Genomic DNA, 13,964 nt, shown 5'->3' with positions numbered 1-13,964 from the left:
CCCTGCCTCTCTTTTTCTTACGCTTAACTAGTAAGCTGGTCATACTGTAGGGGACAGCGGCCCCTTGGGGGTGCCGGTAACAACTTTTTGGCTGGTTACTTCCGCTTGCTCTGTGCATTATGCCTCGAGAGCGTTGTGTGTGTGTCGTACAACAAGTGTCAAACGCCACTACGAGACAAAACATGAAATTCATGGAAAACAGGGCCAGGGATCACATTAAGGTAGGCATCTTTTGTATTTGTTATATAAAATCTAAAATTGTGCGTAGAATTCACTGTTAGTGAACAAGACAAAGTAGTCGCCTGTTCTGACTTCGAAGGTTAAAACAGCCCGCTCTGTACTGTGAGAGACCTGCACTGAGAATCACGCTTGTTCCCCTTTTCTTGCTGGGTTGTGTGTGTGTGATATGTTTACATAAGATGATGCTCAAGTTTTGATATTTTCTACAATATACTTTTATTTTTTAGTTATTTGATAAAGAAGAATGGTAGTTGTAAGATTTCAACGTATGTTCATGTTGTTTTCTTTGGAGTAAAATTACAGCTCTGTTGGATATAAAAATTCGGATGTGCGTCATTAATCTGGGTGTGGCACACTGATTGACAAGAAAATTTGAAAGTGGCACGCCACACCAAAAAGGTTGCTGACCCCTGGTCTAGGGGAAGCCAAGCGCACATTGCAAAACCAAAGAAAAACTGTAGCGCCTGGAGTTACAATAGTGACATCTTGTGGACGGATGAACAATATATCAGTTTAGAAAGAAATCAAACTTAAAAAGTAGACAACTTAAGATCAAGGAACAGAACACTTCCCACCCTTAACTAACTTGTAAAAATACCACCTAAAATAAAAGATGCAATACAATAAATGCCTGCAGCATAAGACACTCTAAAACATAGGCAAAAGAATATGTGTAAATGTCTCCGTGAGCTTTTGAAAAATAAACAACTTTGTGAAAGTGCACTTTAGCGGAAAGAAACTTCATCATATTCAAGTTCAAAGACTGATTTTTCTATAGAAGTTAAAATAGCCCTGTCAGAAATGCATAGCAAAGTTAATTGAAAGTTCATATAATTAAAAAAAATAATTGAGAAGTCAAGACATCAATATAAACTGCGCAATTTTTTCGACCCTGCCTATTAAAACAATCGGAATTGAGAATCGTTTGGAACTGGAATCGAAACGTGGAATCGGAATCGTTCAAATTCAAACGATGCTCAACCCTACCGATACCGATATATGCTGTTGTGGACTAAACATGACTAAACACAAAAAGTAGACCATTTAAAATCCGATCTAGGTCACTTTCGTATGTGGTTAAAATCCGATCTGGTTAAAATCCGATCTTGGCCACATTTGTCCAGAATGTGGCTGCGGTCCGAACTGTCCCCCAAATTGGAATTTATGCTGCGTCAGCAAAGAGCGAGACAGGACTCCAAGGAAGTGATGGAGCTGTGCATTAGTGCCTAGCTTGAATGCAGATAAAAGGGGGGGAGGCTGTAAGCCTGAGAAAGCTCGGTTTATTTTCGAATGAGCAATATTTCAAGATTGTTTGCACGGCTGAGAATCAGGGCAAACTGTCCGTATGTGTTTGCGTCAATCCATATAAACTTTGAGTATTAGACTTAACAGGGATTATTTCTGTCTGTTATTTGTGTCCTCTTTTTGGAAATCAAAATACGATCAACATAGAATTACATTGAGCCAGCATTTGTTTTGATGCTCCTGTGCATGCGGTCAGTTTGCTCAGCGCATCTCGTACTGCGATTTAGTGCGCATGTGTGATACTTGAACAGGCAGAATGGACAAAGTCTGAACGGGCACACCAAAAAAACAAATAAGACAAAAAAAATCGGAATTCAGCATTAAGACCTGCGGTATGAACCTAGCCTAAGACTAATAAGATTTTTTTCGTCCAAAAGACTTAGATTAAGACGAAAATTAAAAGGGCTGGCAAAAACAACACTGCCTTCTGCAATATCTTTATATATTAGGGCTGTCAAAATTATCGTGTTAACGGGCGGTAATTAATTTTTTTAATTAATCACGTTAAAATATTTGACGCATTTAATGCACATGCCCCGCCCAAAAAGATTAAAATGACAGCACAGTGCAATGTCCACTTGTTATTTGTGTTTTTTGAAGTTTTGTCGCCCTCTGCTGGCGCTTGGGTGCGACTGATTTTATAGGCTTCAGCACCCATGAGCATTGTGTAATTATTGACATCAACAATGGCGGGCTACTAGTTTATTTTTTGATTGAAAATTTTACAAATTTTATTAAAACTAAAACATTAAGAGGTGTTTTAATATAACATTTCTATAACTTGTCCTAACATTTATCTTTTAAGAACTACAAGTCTTTCTATCCATGGATCGCTTTAACAGAATGTTAATAATGTTAATGCCATCTTGTTGATTTATTTTTATAATAAACAAATACAGTCCTTATGCACCGTATGTTGAATGTATATATCCATCTTGTGTCTTATCTTTCCATTCCAACAATAATTTACAGAAAAATATGGCATATTTTATAGATGGTTTGAAATGCGATTAATTACGATGAATTAATTTTTAAGCTGTAATTAACTCGATTAAAATTTTTAATCGTCCGACAGCCCTAATATATTTACAGTATATATTTTTTAACCTGTCCTATTCAGCTCTTTGACACAGAGAATGGAAGTCCGAGTGTCCGGGTGGTCTGAACAGTTTTAATGTTTCACATAGAGAGTATGACATATTCCCAATGTGATCATTCGACATACCTTGTTTATTACGATAAAGCAGTGAACAGGAAGGGGTTATGGGGGAACAGAAGAAAAGAAAAGAAACACAAGAAAAGAAAGAAAAGAAACACAAACAACAACAACAAATACATTGAACGCCTACACTAACTATGAATATGTTGGTACTATCGTCAGCTAGATGTATTTCACGTTGACTCCATGTGGGGGGCCTGTTGACCAGGGAAAGAAGGGGAGGGGGTTGGGGGAGTCTATAAGCTGAGTGATTGGAAGGGGTGGAGTGTACACAAATCAGCTCTGTGATCTAGAAACAAGTAATCGTGTGAATCCCTTGTGAGTGTAAGCCCGTCAGCAACCGACCCTATGCCGCCCCAACGCCAATCCTGGCCCTGGCCCCCAACATTTTTAAAGTTAAAGTTGACGTACATGTTTTGATAGCGAGGGCCATTATCTGGCCGCCAAACCTCGGGTTTAACACCTGTGCCTAAAACACTCAATAGTGTCAAGATTTAAACTAGTATGAGATCAATTTTTTTCACTTTCACATGAACGAAAACACGAAACTCATAAACTTGCAACTTATTATCAATTAACAAGCTCTATGGGTCATTAGCAACTAACGTAATCATTCATCTCTAGCCGTCGCGAAGTGGTTTGCTTAACATCGAGGGGTTATGTGGGGTTATAAAAGAGGTTCTGGCACATGTGAGGAGTTACTCAACTGTTATTCTCGAGCCTTGTGCTGGTCGCCAGTATTCGTGCTTTCAAGTAACAAACAGGTGCTGTATCATTTTTTGGGGTTGCCATGGCTTGTAAATATGACTTGGAACAGAAAGGTGACAATGATGTGTTTTCATTATTAACACAAAGTACTGTTTAGCAACAGCTGAGTGTCCTTGATGGGTTATCTAGGGACTCACTCAAGTTTTTAGTGAGAATAATAATGCAATGTAATCCAGTCTAAATTTTGCATTATGCATAGCTCCAATGGCTTTTGTTAGTATTAGACGCGTGCTATTCTAATGACTGTATGACTGTCATATAAAACTTGACAAACAATATACAGTAAAGTGACTACTTAAGTATTTGTTATCTTGTATATAATTCTTTAATGAACATACATGCCAACAAATTCTTAATGACATTAAGTGCTTTCACTTACGAGAATCACTGCATGGAGAAATAATTATCTTAACGATCAAATAATGATGGCTTTTGATTAACACTGTTGTTGTCTTGGAATGTTATGATGCACCACTGGCACAATACTTACCAAGAACAACAACCTAATATGGTCCTCATTTTCTTTCATTATCGTGCTAGCGGGGAAGACCACCCATGGTCGAGGTAGTCGTGTCTTCTGGGAGTCCCTTTAACACCCGAGCTGTAAATACAACGTCGTTACTAAAGATGTCGCGAAGGCGTTTTGGCTCCAATTAATTTTCCAAGGATAAACATCATCCGAATCCAAATATAGTTCAACATGGTATCTGTTTGTGGTTTATTTATTTTGCGATGAGGAAAGATCCAATCAGGTTTTTAGTGTTTTGGAATGTTGCTACGACTATTATGTTGTTATTAAGAGATGACAATCTTAAAGCTCAGACATACAACACAAATTTCTGATTGACTAAATTGCTGTAATTTTCCCACCTGGGCTTATGACCTACTGTTGCTGGGCAGTATGCAGTGTTGTTTTTGGCAGCCCTTGTAATTTTTGTCTTAATCTTTAGGACGAAATACTTATCTTAGTCCTATTTTAGTTATTTCGAAATGTGTTCGTCTTCCTCTAGTTTTATATGGAGTCACAGGAGTGCCAAAATTAAAAATAAATAAATAAATGAATGAATAAATAAATATAAAGAGAAATAAATATATAAATAAATAAATGAATAGGTAAATAAATGAACGAATAAATAAATATAAAGAGAAATAAATATATAAATTTATAAAAATATAACGGTATACTTTGTCATTGACATTTACTTTTGGTCAATAACAACCACAAACGGAAAAAACAATGACAATATTTTTCATTGACTTTTACTTTCTGTCATTGAACACCACAAACGGAAAAAACAATGACAATTGTATTTTTTGCCTTTGCCTTTTCTGTTTGGCTTTTACATTGTCATTGTCATTTGTTGATCGCCTTTCCTCTTCGGGAATGTAAATGGCAAATGCGCAGAGAAATGGTCTGTCAATCAAATGACGTTGGGCGGGGCTTTCCAACCAGGAATATTAGTCGATAACTGATTATTCCTAGTTTACCTGAAGGGAAGTGACGTCGGTTATCGAGTTGCACGTGCGGTTTTTATGGATATGGAAGGAAAATCAATTTCACAATTGTTAAGAGAAGCAGCTGACAGGCCGATCGGTTCTGCGCATGTGCGGACTGGCGTCACTTCCTCTCAAGCGATGACGGCGGTTCCAAAGCGATACTTTTTACGTGATAGATTCAACGATAGAAATAAATTTTTCTAGACTGGTAAAAAAATATATTATAAAATATATTATTCGACACACATGCCAGACCATTCAAAGAATAATTATTTTCTATGTCCGAATCTTCGCGTTTATAATCATGACGACTAGAGATGGGAATTGATACGATTTTTACGATTCCGATTTCATTATCGATATTGCTTAACGATTCGATTCTTTATCGATTCTCTTATCGATTCTAATTTTGGGGAAAAAGAAGAACAAACATTTTGATTGGCATCAAGTTTGTTTAATCAGAAGTCACAACCTTACAAACTCACAACGAGGTCAAAAGAGGCCCAAAGCCTCAATGTTAACTGTGGCAATAAGTGGCAAATGCACAAGAATGTGTAACATTTTACTGAAACATTTTTCTAATAGAAATAAAAAATATTGGTATATTTTGGCATATAGGTCGTTGTTCTGCCTTTGGCAATGTCCCAACTTTTTCCTGTGAGGGCCAAATAACTTTTCCCTTTTCTGATGAGAGGCCGGGGTCAGTTTGTAACAGAAAAAGTGTGACGATTGCAGGAGTGCGTAAATGTAAAAAAATTATTGTTTTTCAGAAAGCCACAATCAAATAACCCTCTGTGGATTCTTCACGGAACAAAAGTAAATAAAATAAAAATAATAATATAATATAATAATAATAAATAATAATAGCACTATTAATTAAATAGATAATAACCAAATAACCCTCTCTGAGTTATTCACTGAAAAAGGCCAGGAAATAAATAACACTACTGAGGGAGAAACAAACAAAAAAAATTCAAAATGCTCTCTGGAATTGTTCAGGGGGCCGGACCAAATATGGAGCCGCGGGCCGTAGTTTGGGGCCCCCTGTTTTTATTTACCAGTATATTGAAATGCATGCCTTTTAGTTTTTATGGCGCTTTCACGCTCAAGTGGTGGGGCCCTTGCGCTTCCTCACGCGAAGAAGAGCGCGCTCACGTGAAGAAGAGCACGCTTACACACGAAGAAGAAGAAATGCCGCATCCAAGTGAGTGAGCGAGTGAGAAAGGGAAACACTGCCAGAGGCTACGTTCTTTGTTAATGTTTGTATAACATCTACAGAGCCAACGCCTGTATGTATCATCTTCTGTGTTGTTGTTGTGTGTTTCCACTCGCGATCGGACACTTAAATCCAGTTGTGTAGTGGTTTAAACGATGTGCTAATGCTAGCGAACGCATGCTAACTGTTTGTTATTACTATGTTAGCAGCTAATCATCGCTGATTTACGTTGATGCAAACCTGTTTGTTATTGGGGACGAAATTGATTTGTTTCATTTCTATTTTTAGTTTCAAGTGATGGTTGAATAAAGTCAGCAAATTATTATACCAACGTCTTCTGCATCGTCATTTGGGAGTTTAGCTAGCTGTATAGCCAGGACTGAGCCTTTGCGTCTCGGTGAGGACAGTGCAGTCTATTCCCTCCCGATGCAGTTATTTCCATCTTGCAATGACTGCAAGTCGCTTTGTTGTAATTTTTCCTCGTGAAGTGAAGACACACTTTCGAGCGTTCGAACCTACGTGCTGTCATTGTTATGTTTACGGCGGCGATGGTCGTGCTAAATTATCGTAACCTTTCATTTTCACCCTTTTTCCTGGTGAAGTGTAGCCAAACTTTGAAGCGAGTGGTTCTTGGCGCCATGCTAGTTTGATGCGTCTGGACAACAAGACACGTCACGACGCAATATGCGTCTTTAGGGATCGTTAAAGGGATCGTTAAGGCTTTTTCATTATGATGTCGAGGCCTCGAAACACTCGGAACCGGTTCCGAATTGGAATCGGATTTCGATTCCCATCCCTAATGACGACATTGGATGAAGGGGCGTAGTGCAGTCACACAAAACAGCCGCGGTCACGCTTGGGTAGCCGTACGGCGCATGTTCGGAAAGTTAAACCAGGAATAATCAGTTATCGACTACTATTCCTGGTTGGAAAGCCCCTCCCAACGTCATTTGATTGACAGACCGTTTCTCTGCGCATTTGCCATTTACATTCCCAAAGAGGAAAGGCAATCGACAAATGACAATGACAATATGAAAGCCAAACAGAAAAGGCAAAGGCAAAAAAATACAATTGTCATTGTTTTTTCCGTTTGTGGTGTTCAATGACAGAAAGTAAAAGTCAATGAAAAATATTGTCATTGTTTTTTCCGTTTGTGGTTGTTAATGACCAAAAGTAAATGTCAATGACAAAGTATACCGTTATATTTTTATTCATTTATATATTTATTTCTCTTTAGATTTATTTATTCGTTCATTTATTTACATATTCATTTATTTATTTATATATTTATATATTTATTTCTCTTCATATTTATTTATTTATTTATTTTTAATTTTGGCATTCCTGTGACTCCATCGTTTTAGTCGACGAAATCTCATACAAATTTCTAGGGGTGCACGATATCCATTTTTTGAAAACGATACCAATATCGATAACTTCCTGCTCCTCAAAGCCGATACCGATATCGATAACCGATAATATATAATTTTTTAAATGTATATTCACCAGAGTTTTTGAACACCTGGAAGTTTAAAAAAATAATAATGGTGGATTCAACATAGATTTGTCTTTGATCTCACCAGAATTTTCATAATGACATGAACATTATTATAATGAACAAAACAAAGACAATAACAGTCTTGACTTCAAATAAAGTGCCAATATTTATTTTTACAAATAAATATAATTTGAGTCAATCACAATCAATTAGTCAATATAATTGAAGATGTGTTTCCTGAACAATGAGCACTGAACTAAAACATAAACCCAACAGGCATTGTGCTTTGTCATCAGATAAAAATATTTGGTGCTGCAGGAGACTGTTGTGGTCTTGGTCCATGAAACAACTTTCTTAACCTGGGAGACAGGTTAGGACAGCAAGCCTATCAATAACCAAAAGACCTCTCAATAACTTACTAACTTATAACTAACACTGTAAACATTATATAGTAAGGTTTATCACTCATTTCTCATAACAAAAATATGGTAGAACAAAAACGATTAATGGCTTGCCTTATAATAATCAATATAAACGGCAGTGAGTGAACCCATATTCAATAAAGTATGAGGTTTATTCTCTGCATAGTATAAAATCCTACCAAGCATGCTGACAGGACTAACATTACACGACAACTATTATATGTATGTATAGCATAGCACACTAGCTTGAGCTACTAGCCTTAAACATTGGCTGGCTTCTATAACACAAGAACTTATAAAGTTCTGTACATGTGACCCTTCACCGCCGAAGTAAACATATATTGCACATCCATATGTTATAGTAAACATAAATACTTACAGACATATATTTCCGAGGCGGAAACGTAGTAACAGAAAGCATTCACGATTGTCAATGCTAACACTAGACACAGCACTGTGTAAAGTGAATGAGTTTGTGGGCCAAATTATAGATGCAGTGAATTATTCTGACCGTCAGGTGGCAGCAATGCCCCGCAAATGGTCAACTGATTTCCCAGCCAGCGAGCACAGTTCATACTGTATTATCGGTCCTATAAATTATGTTATTGGATTTATTGGGATGACGTCATAATTCCTATTATCGGACTGATAATTATTGGACCAATAATTATCAAGCACCAGTACAAATTTCGTCTAGTTTTAGTTGACAGTTACTAGTGTTGTTAATAACGGCGTTAGAGTCTAACGGCATTACTAACGGTGTTCAAAATCCAATTAATTACTTTTCCCATCTTTGCAACGCCGTTACCGTTACTGAGGATGTGAAGGGGTGCGTTAGCGGCGTAATGCACATAATGCAAACAATGATCCAAATGAGGGATATCGAGCTTCACTTATTTTTTCTTGTGGAGGCTGGCCTGACCGCAGTAGTTTTGCAGGTTAGCAAGTTCACACAGTTTAATGTTAAGCTAACTCTGATGCAGGTCGGAGTTTCAGCAACAAAATGAGTGGTGTTTCCCCCACCTGCACAAGCATAACATATTTTTACATTACTTACAGTGGCTGCTGCTGGCTGAAAAAAACGTCTAGTATCCCTCCTCTTTGAAGGGGTAAAATTTGTTTTCTTATCTTGGCAAAAGAGAATATGCAATGTTTCTTTAGCCTTTAAAGGTCTGTGCGGAGTGATCATCACACACTAAATGTAACTCGTAGCATTAGCATTAGGCTAATGATAGAGGCGAGCATCTTCCTAAACTCTGGCTATGTCTACACTAGGACAGATAATTTTCTCAAGGGTATTTTGCCGACTATTTTTATACCTGTCTGCACTTACGTTTAAGGTGCGTTTAAGGAATAAATGTAAGTCTGAACATAATGAAAATAATTCACTTAATAATGGTAGGGTCTATTCTATTCTTACAACATTCGTGAGGAAAATCTAAATTGCCTATATAACCTAACTCATTATATAATGCAAATAAAGTTGCTTAAAAGCTGGTGGGGACAATTTGAGCATCCTGAAAAGCTGGTAGTGTTATGTCCTTACTGTGCCTATGTAAACCTATGCCCTTGGACGTACTCCATTTGAATTTGAAAATGTTACGCATTGTGAACCTATGACAGAAACTATGACATATTTTTGTCTTATTGTCGTCTCGTCAGACCAAAACTGCCTTTCGTCGCTTTATGTCAGGGGTCCCCAAACTTTTTCCTGTGAGGGCCACATAACTTTCCCCTTCTCTGATGAGGGGCTGGGGTCAGTTTTTAACAGAAAAAGTGCGACAATTGCGGGAGTGCCTAAATGTAAAAATTTATTGTTTTTCGGAAAGCCACAATCAAATAACCCTTGCTGGATTCTTCATGGAACAAAAGTAAAGTAAGCTTGGGTGCGACTGATTTTATGGGTTTCAGCACCATGAGCACTGTGTAATTATTGACATCAACAATGGCGAGCTACTAGTTTATTTTTTGTTTGAAAATTTTACAAATTTTATTAAAACGAAAAAAATTAAGAGGGGTTTTAATATAAAATTTCTATAACTTCGACTAACATTTATCTGTTAAGAACTACAAGTCTTTCTATCCATGGATCGCTTTAACAGAATATTAATAATGTTAATGCCGTCTTGTTGATTTATTTTTATAATAAACAAATACAGTACTTATGTACAGTATGTTGAATGTATATATCCGTCTTGTGTCTTATCTTTCCATTCCAACAATAATTTACAGAAAAATATGGCATATTTTATTGATTGTTTGAATTGCGATTAATTACGATTAATTCATTTTTAAGCTGTGATTAACTCGATTACAAATTTTAATCGTTTGACAGCCCTTAGAGTAATATATAATGTAATATAATATAATATAATATAATATAATATAATATAATATAATATAATAATAACACTATTAATCAAATAGATAATAACCAAATAACCCTCTCTGGGATCTTCACAGAAAAAGCCAGAAAATAAATAACACAAGTAAAAAAAACAACAAGTAAAAAAAAAAAAAAAAAAAATACGGATACGGCCTGCAGGCCGTAGTTTGGGGACCACCGCTTTATGTTCAAGTCTCAATCCAAGCCAAGCTTTTCGTTTGTCATGTCATTGTCATGAAAAAAAAATTGTTCGTCGACAAAATATTTTCATCATTGTTGAGGAAAACAACAGTACTGGGCAGAATTCATTGGGCCAATAGGTCCACTTAAAATGGTAAAAGCCATTCGTCCCCACTGCAGGAATACTCCACTGTTTCAGAAAACAAGCCAGCTTGTCAGGGTCACAGTGACCTTGGCACATATACAGGTTTGGAACTAGCAAGCGTGGATCAGTTGATACAAATCCCTTTTGTATCCATAGAAGGGTCATCTGACTCTAATTAGCATATCTTTTGTGAGCATTGAGGTCCTCATTAGTCATTCCCATTAAAACCACAGAGTTGGATTGCTCCAATTGGCCTCTTGAGTGTTTGCAGGGCAGGGCTGCCGGTTTTCGGAGGATTGTCTGACATTACAGCATTGAGAAAAAACAGCTGTCTCAATCTCTCTGAATACTGAGTTGCATTATTTCTTGTATGTATGGAGCTATAATTGTCATATTGCTGGTGATAGATGGCTGATTAGGGGCTAAACAGTACACAAAAATCTCGGTTCGGTACGTACCTCAGTTTTGAGGTCACGGTTCGGTTCATTTTTGGTACAGTAAGAAAACAAAATGCAAAATATAAATGTGCTAGTTGTTTATTACACACTTTTGTGCTTTCAACAATAGGAACTTTAGCCTATACAATGCTAGAATTCTGCTCAAAAAGAAAGATAATAATCCAACAACAATTTGCCTTTCAGACCCTGCGTATTGGTCAGCTTTCTTTCTGAAAGAAAGAAGAAAAAAGAAGTCCTGTGCTAAAGAGAAAAGCAATCCCAATGACAAAGATTTTAACAAGTATTTTACAAATGAAATGCCTCAATGAATCATTATTTTTTCTTATGAATGGTTTTCAAAAGCTTTATTGGTGGATTTTCTCAAGTTAAAGCGCCACACAGAAATTAATACATTTAATTGTGAAAGCCGGATCTGTGTGTTATTCTTATTACTTAACTACAGGTGTTTTAGCTCATTTCAATTTATTTTATTCAAATGGGCTATTATTTATTTTATTATGTGTTTATATTTTACAAATGCGATGTAGTATTCATTTATATTGTATATTTTATGTTGTATAACTTTAGTTCCTATGTGAATATTAGTTCCTACTTGTTTTGTTGTGGTAGGAGGGTTTTGGTTATTATAACAGCAGAGAAAACAGTAGTAAATCAACAAAGACAAGTCAACTGTGCCCCGATCTACCACTCAAGAGATCTGATGGACTCAAAAAGTGGGTTACGATTGCATATTATTTTGAAAATCGACCGGATCCACCGTATTTTTACACCAGTGACTTCAGGGTCTGCCCGTTCCTAGCTACCGGTAGTAGTATTGACGCAGGAGGGTCGCGTCTCGTGTCAAATAATAAACTCTGCCATTCTTTTCGCGTGCGTCGCGTTGAGCCGCTTCTGGGACGCGTCTAACACGCGGCCGCACTGCGACTAGTGTGCATTGGCTGATTGACTTTAACGCCCGTGTTTCACTGCGTTCTCGCGGCGGCCACGTTGTTGTGCCGTTGACGTTTCTGGGTTATATACTGTCCTACCGTGTTGGTCCTCATTATAGTAGAGAAGACGGAGTAAATATAATCTACACAAAGAAACTCTAAACCAGGGGTGTCCAAACTTTTTGCAAAGGGGGCCAGATTAGATGTGGTAAAAATGTGGGGGGCCAACCTTGGCTGACGTACTTTACGTAGAACAATATATTTAAGCAAATTTTAGCAAGCCATTCTGTGTGTAACATTTGCTTTATTATTTTTTTTAAATTAATCGTTTCAACAATCTCGCAACTAGCCTTTGTGGCATTCTCTTTCAACTCTCGGGATCTAGCTTCAAGTTTCTTCAATTTCTCGTTGCGTATCTTCCGTGTAATCTTGTCGTACATGTCAGCGTGTCTTGTTTGGAAATATCGTCTCACATTTAACTCTTTAAAAAAAGCGACTGGTGCTTTGCAAATGAGGCAGACACAGTTGTTGCGTATTTTAGTGAAGAAATAGTCCAATTTCCACCTATCCTTGAAGCGTCGGCCGTCGTAGTCAACTTTTTTGTTGTTGTTGTTTGTTGCTATTTTAGAAAATTGGAAGTCAAGAGTCACACGGGGTAATGTTGCTTAAAGGGCTGCTGTCTTTTAGTGGGTAAAAGAGGAGCAGAATTTGTGTAAGCTACTTCACATGCTGGTAGCAGTACTGCTGACCAATTTATTAAGTCTGTGTGCAGGCCAAACATTATTGATCTTATGACAGAGGCTGGGGGCCGGATGAAATTTTACCATGGGCCGCATTTGGCCCCCGGGCCGCACTTTGGACACGTCTGCTCTAAACCGATCGATTTACAGCCTCGAAAAGTAAGGGTTACATTTAGGGCTGTCAAAATTATCGCGTTAACGCGCGGCAATTAATTTTTTAAATTAATCACGTTAAAATATTTGACGCAATTAACGTACATGTCCTGCTCAGACAGTATTCTGCCTTAAGAAAGTTTTACAGCAAGGCTTTTTGTGCTGTCTAACAGCGAACTCTTGTGGTCGCTTTGCGACATGGTTTATTTTTTTCTTGCCAGTTCAATATGGCTGTACGACGTCTCGGGCTGACGCCTACGTTGTAATGTTGTGCTTATATGATCCTTGGACAAGATTTGTCCGTAAGTATGGTTGTTGTAAAGAATGTACATATTATGTTAGTAAGCGAAATGTTATATTTTTTGTATGAGACACTTTTGGTTTATGTTTAGTGAACCTGTATAGCGTGCTAAGCTAACGTTGTTGCTAATGCAATGCTTGTGTACTTTTTTTTTTGTAGTTTTATGACGGTCTAAAGAGGACAATGGTTTGAGGCTATTTTATTAATAAATCAGATGAAAAAGGAAGAAGTCTGATTATTAAGGCGTCGTTCACTAGCTGTCTAGCTTTGGAAAAAGTAGAAACTTCAGAGTGAGGACAGCATAGACAGATTTAAATGACAGTCCAGTGAAATGCCCACTACAGTCCTTATGTACCGTATGTTGAATGTACAGTGGGGAGAACAAGTATTTGATACACTGCCAATGGGAAAACCCATATATCCATCCTGTATATATCCATCTTGTGTCTTATCTTTCCATTCCAACGATTTATTTTACAGAATATATATATAATTTACAGAAAATTA

At 37.2% G+C, this 13,964-nt stretch overlaps 1 protein-coding gene and 1 long non-coding RNA gene across 4 annotated transcripts in view; one reads left to right on the top strand and one right to left on the bottom strand.

Moving 5' to 3' along the window:
- Positions 1–13,964, bottom strand: part of LOC130914425 (uncharacterized) — a 118,795-nt gene that overhangs the window by 74,552 nt on the left and 30,279 nt on the right. Inside the window, exon 4 of one of the 2 annotated variants that reach the window (XR_009062914.1) lies at positions 3,862–4,119. The exons of the other annotated variant lie outside the window; for it this stretch is intronic. This is a non-coding gene — a long non-coding RNA (uncharacterized LOC130914425). Of the gene's footprint in view, positions 1–3,861; positions 4,120–13,964 lie in introns of those variants that run through there. 2 annotated transcript variants of the gene reach the window in all.
- The window catches only part of rspo1 (R-spondin 1), a 55,600-nt gene that overhangs the window by 12,128 nt on the left and 29,508 nt on the right, over positions 1–13,964 (top strand). The window contains exon 1 of one of the 2 annotated variants that reach the window (XM_057833596.1): positions 6,242–6,318. The exons of the other annotated variant lie outside the window; for it this stretch is intronic. The gene's annotated coding sequence lies outside the window, so the exon portion shown is untranslated. Of the gene's footprint in view, positions 1–6,241; positions 6,319–13,964 lie in introns of those variants that run through there. 2 annotated transcript variants of the gene reach the window in all.

This window comes from Corythoichthys intestinalis, chromosome 4, assembly GCF_030265065.1.
Source record: "Corythoichthys intestinalis isolate RoL2023-P3 chromosome 4, ASM3026506v1, whole genome shotgun sequence".
NCBI lineage: Eukaryota > Metazoa > Chordata > Actinopteri > Syngnathiformes > Syngnathidae > Corythoichthys > Corythoichthys intestinalis.
The sequence above is the reverse complement of the archived record's forward strand: the minus strand, read 5'-3'. Positions and strand labels throughout refer to the sequence as shown.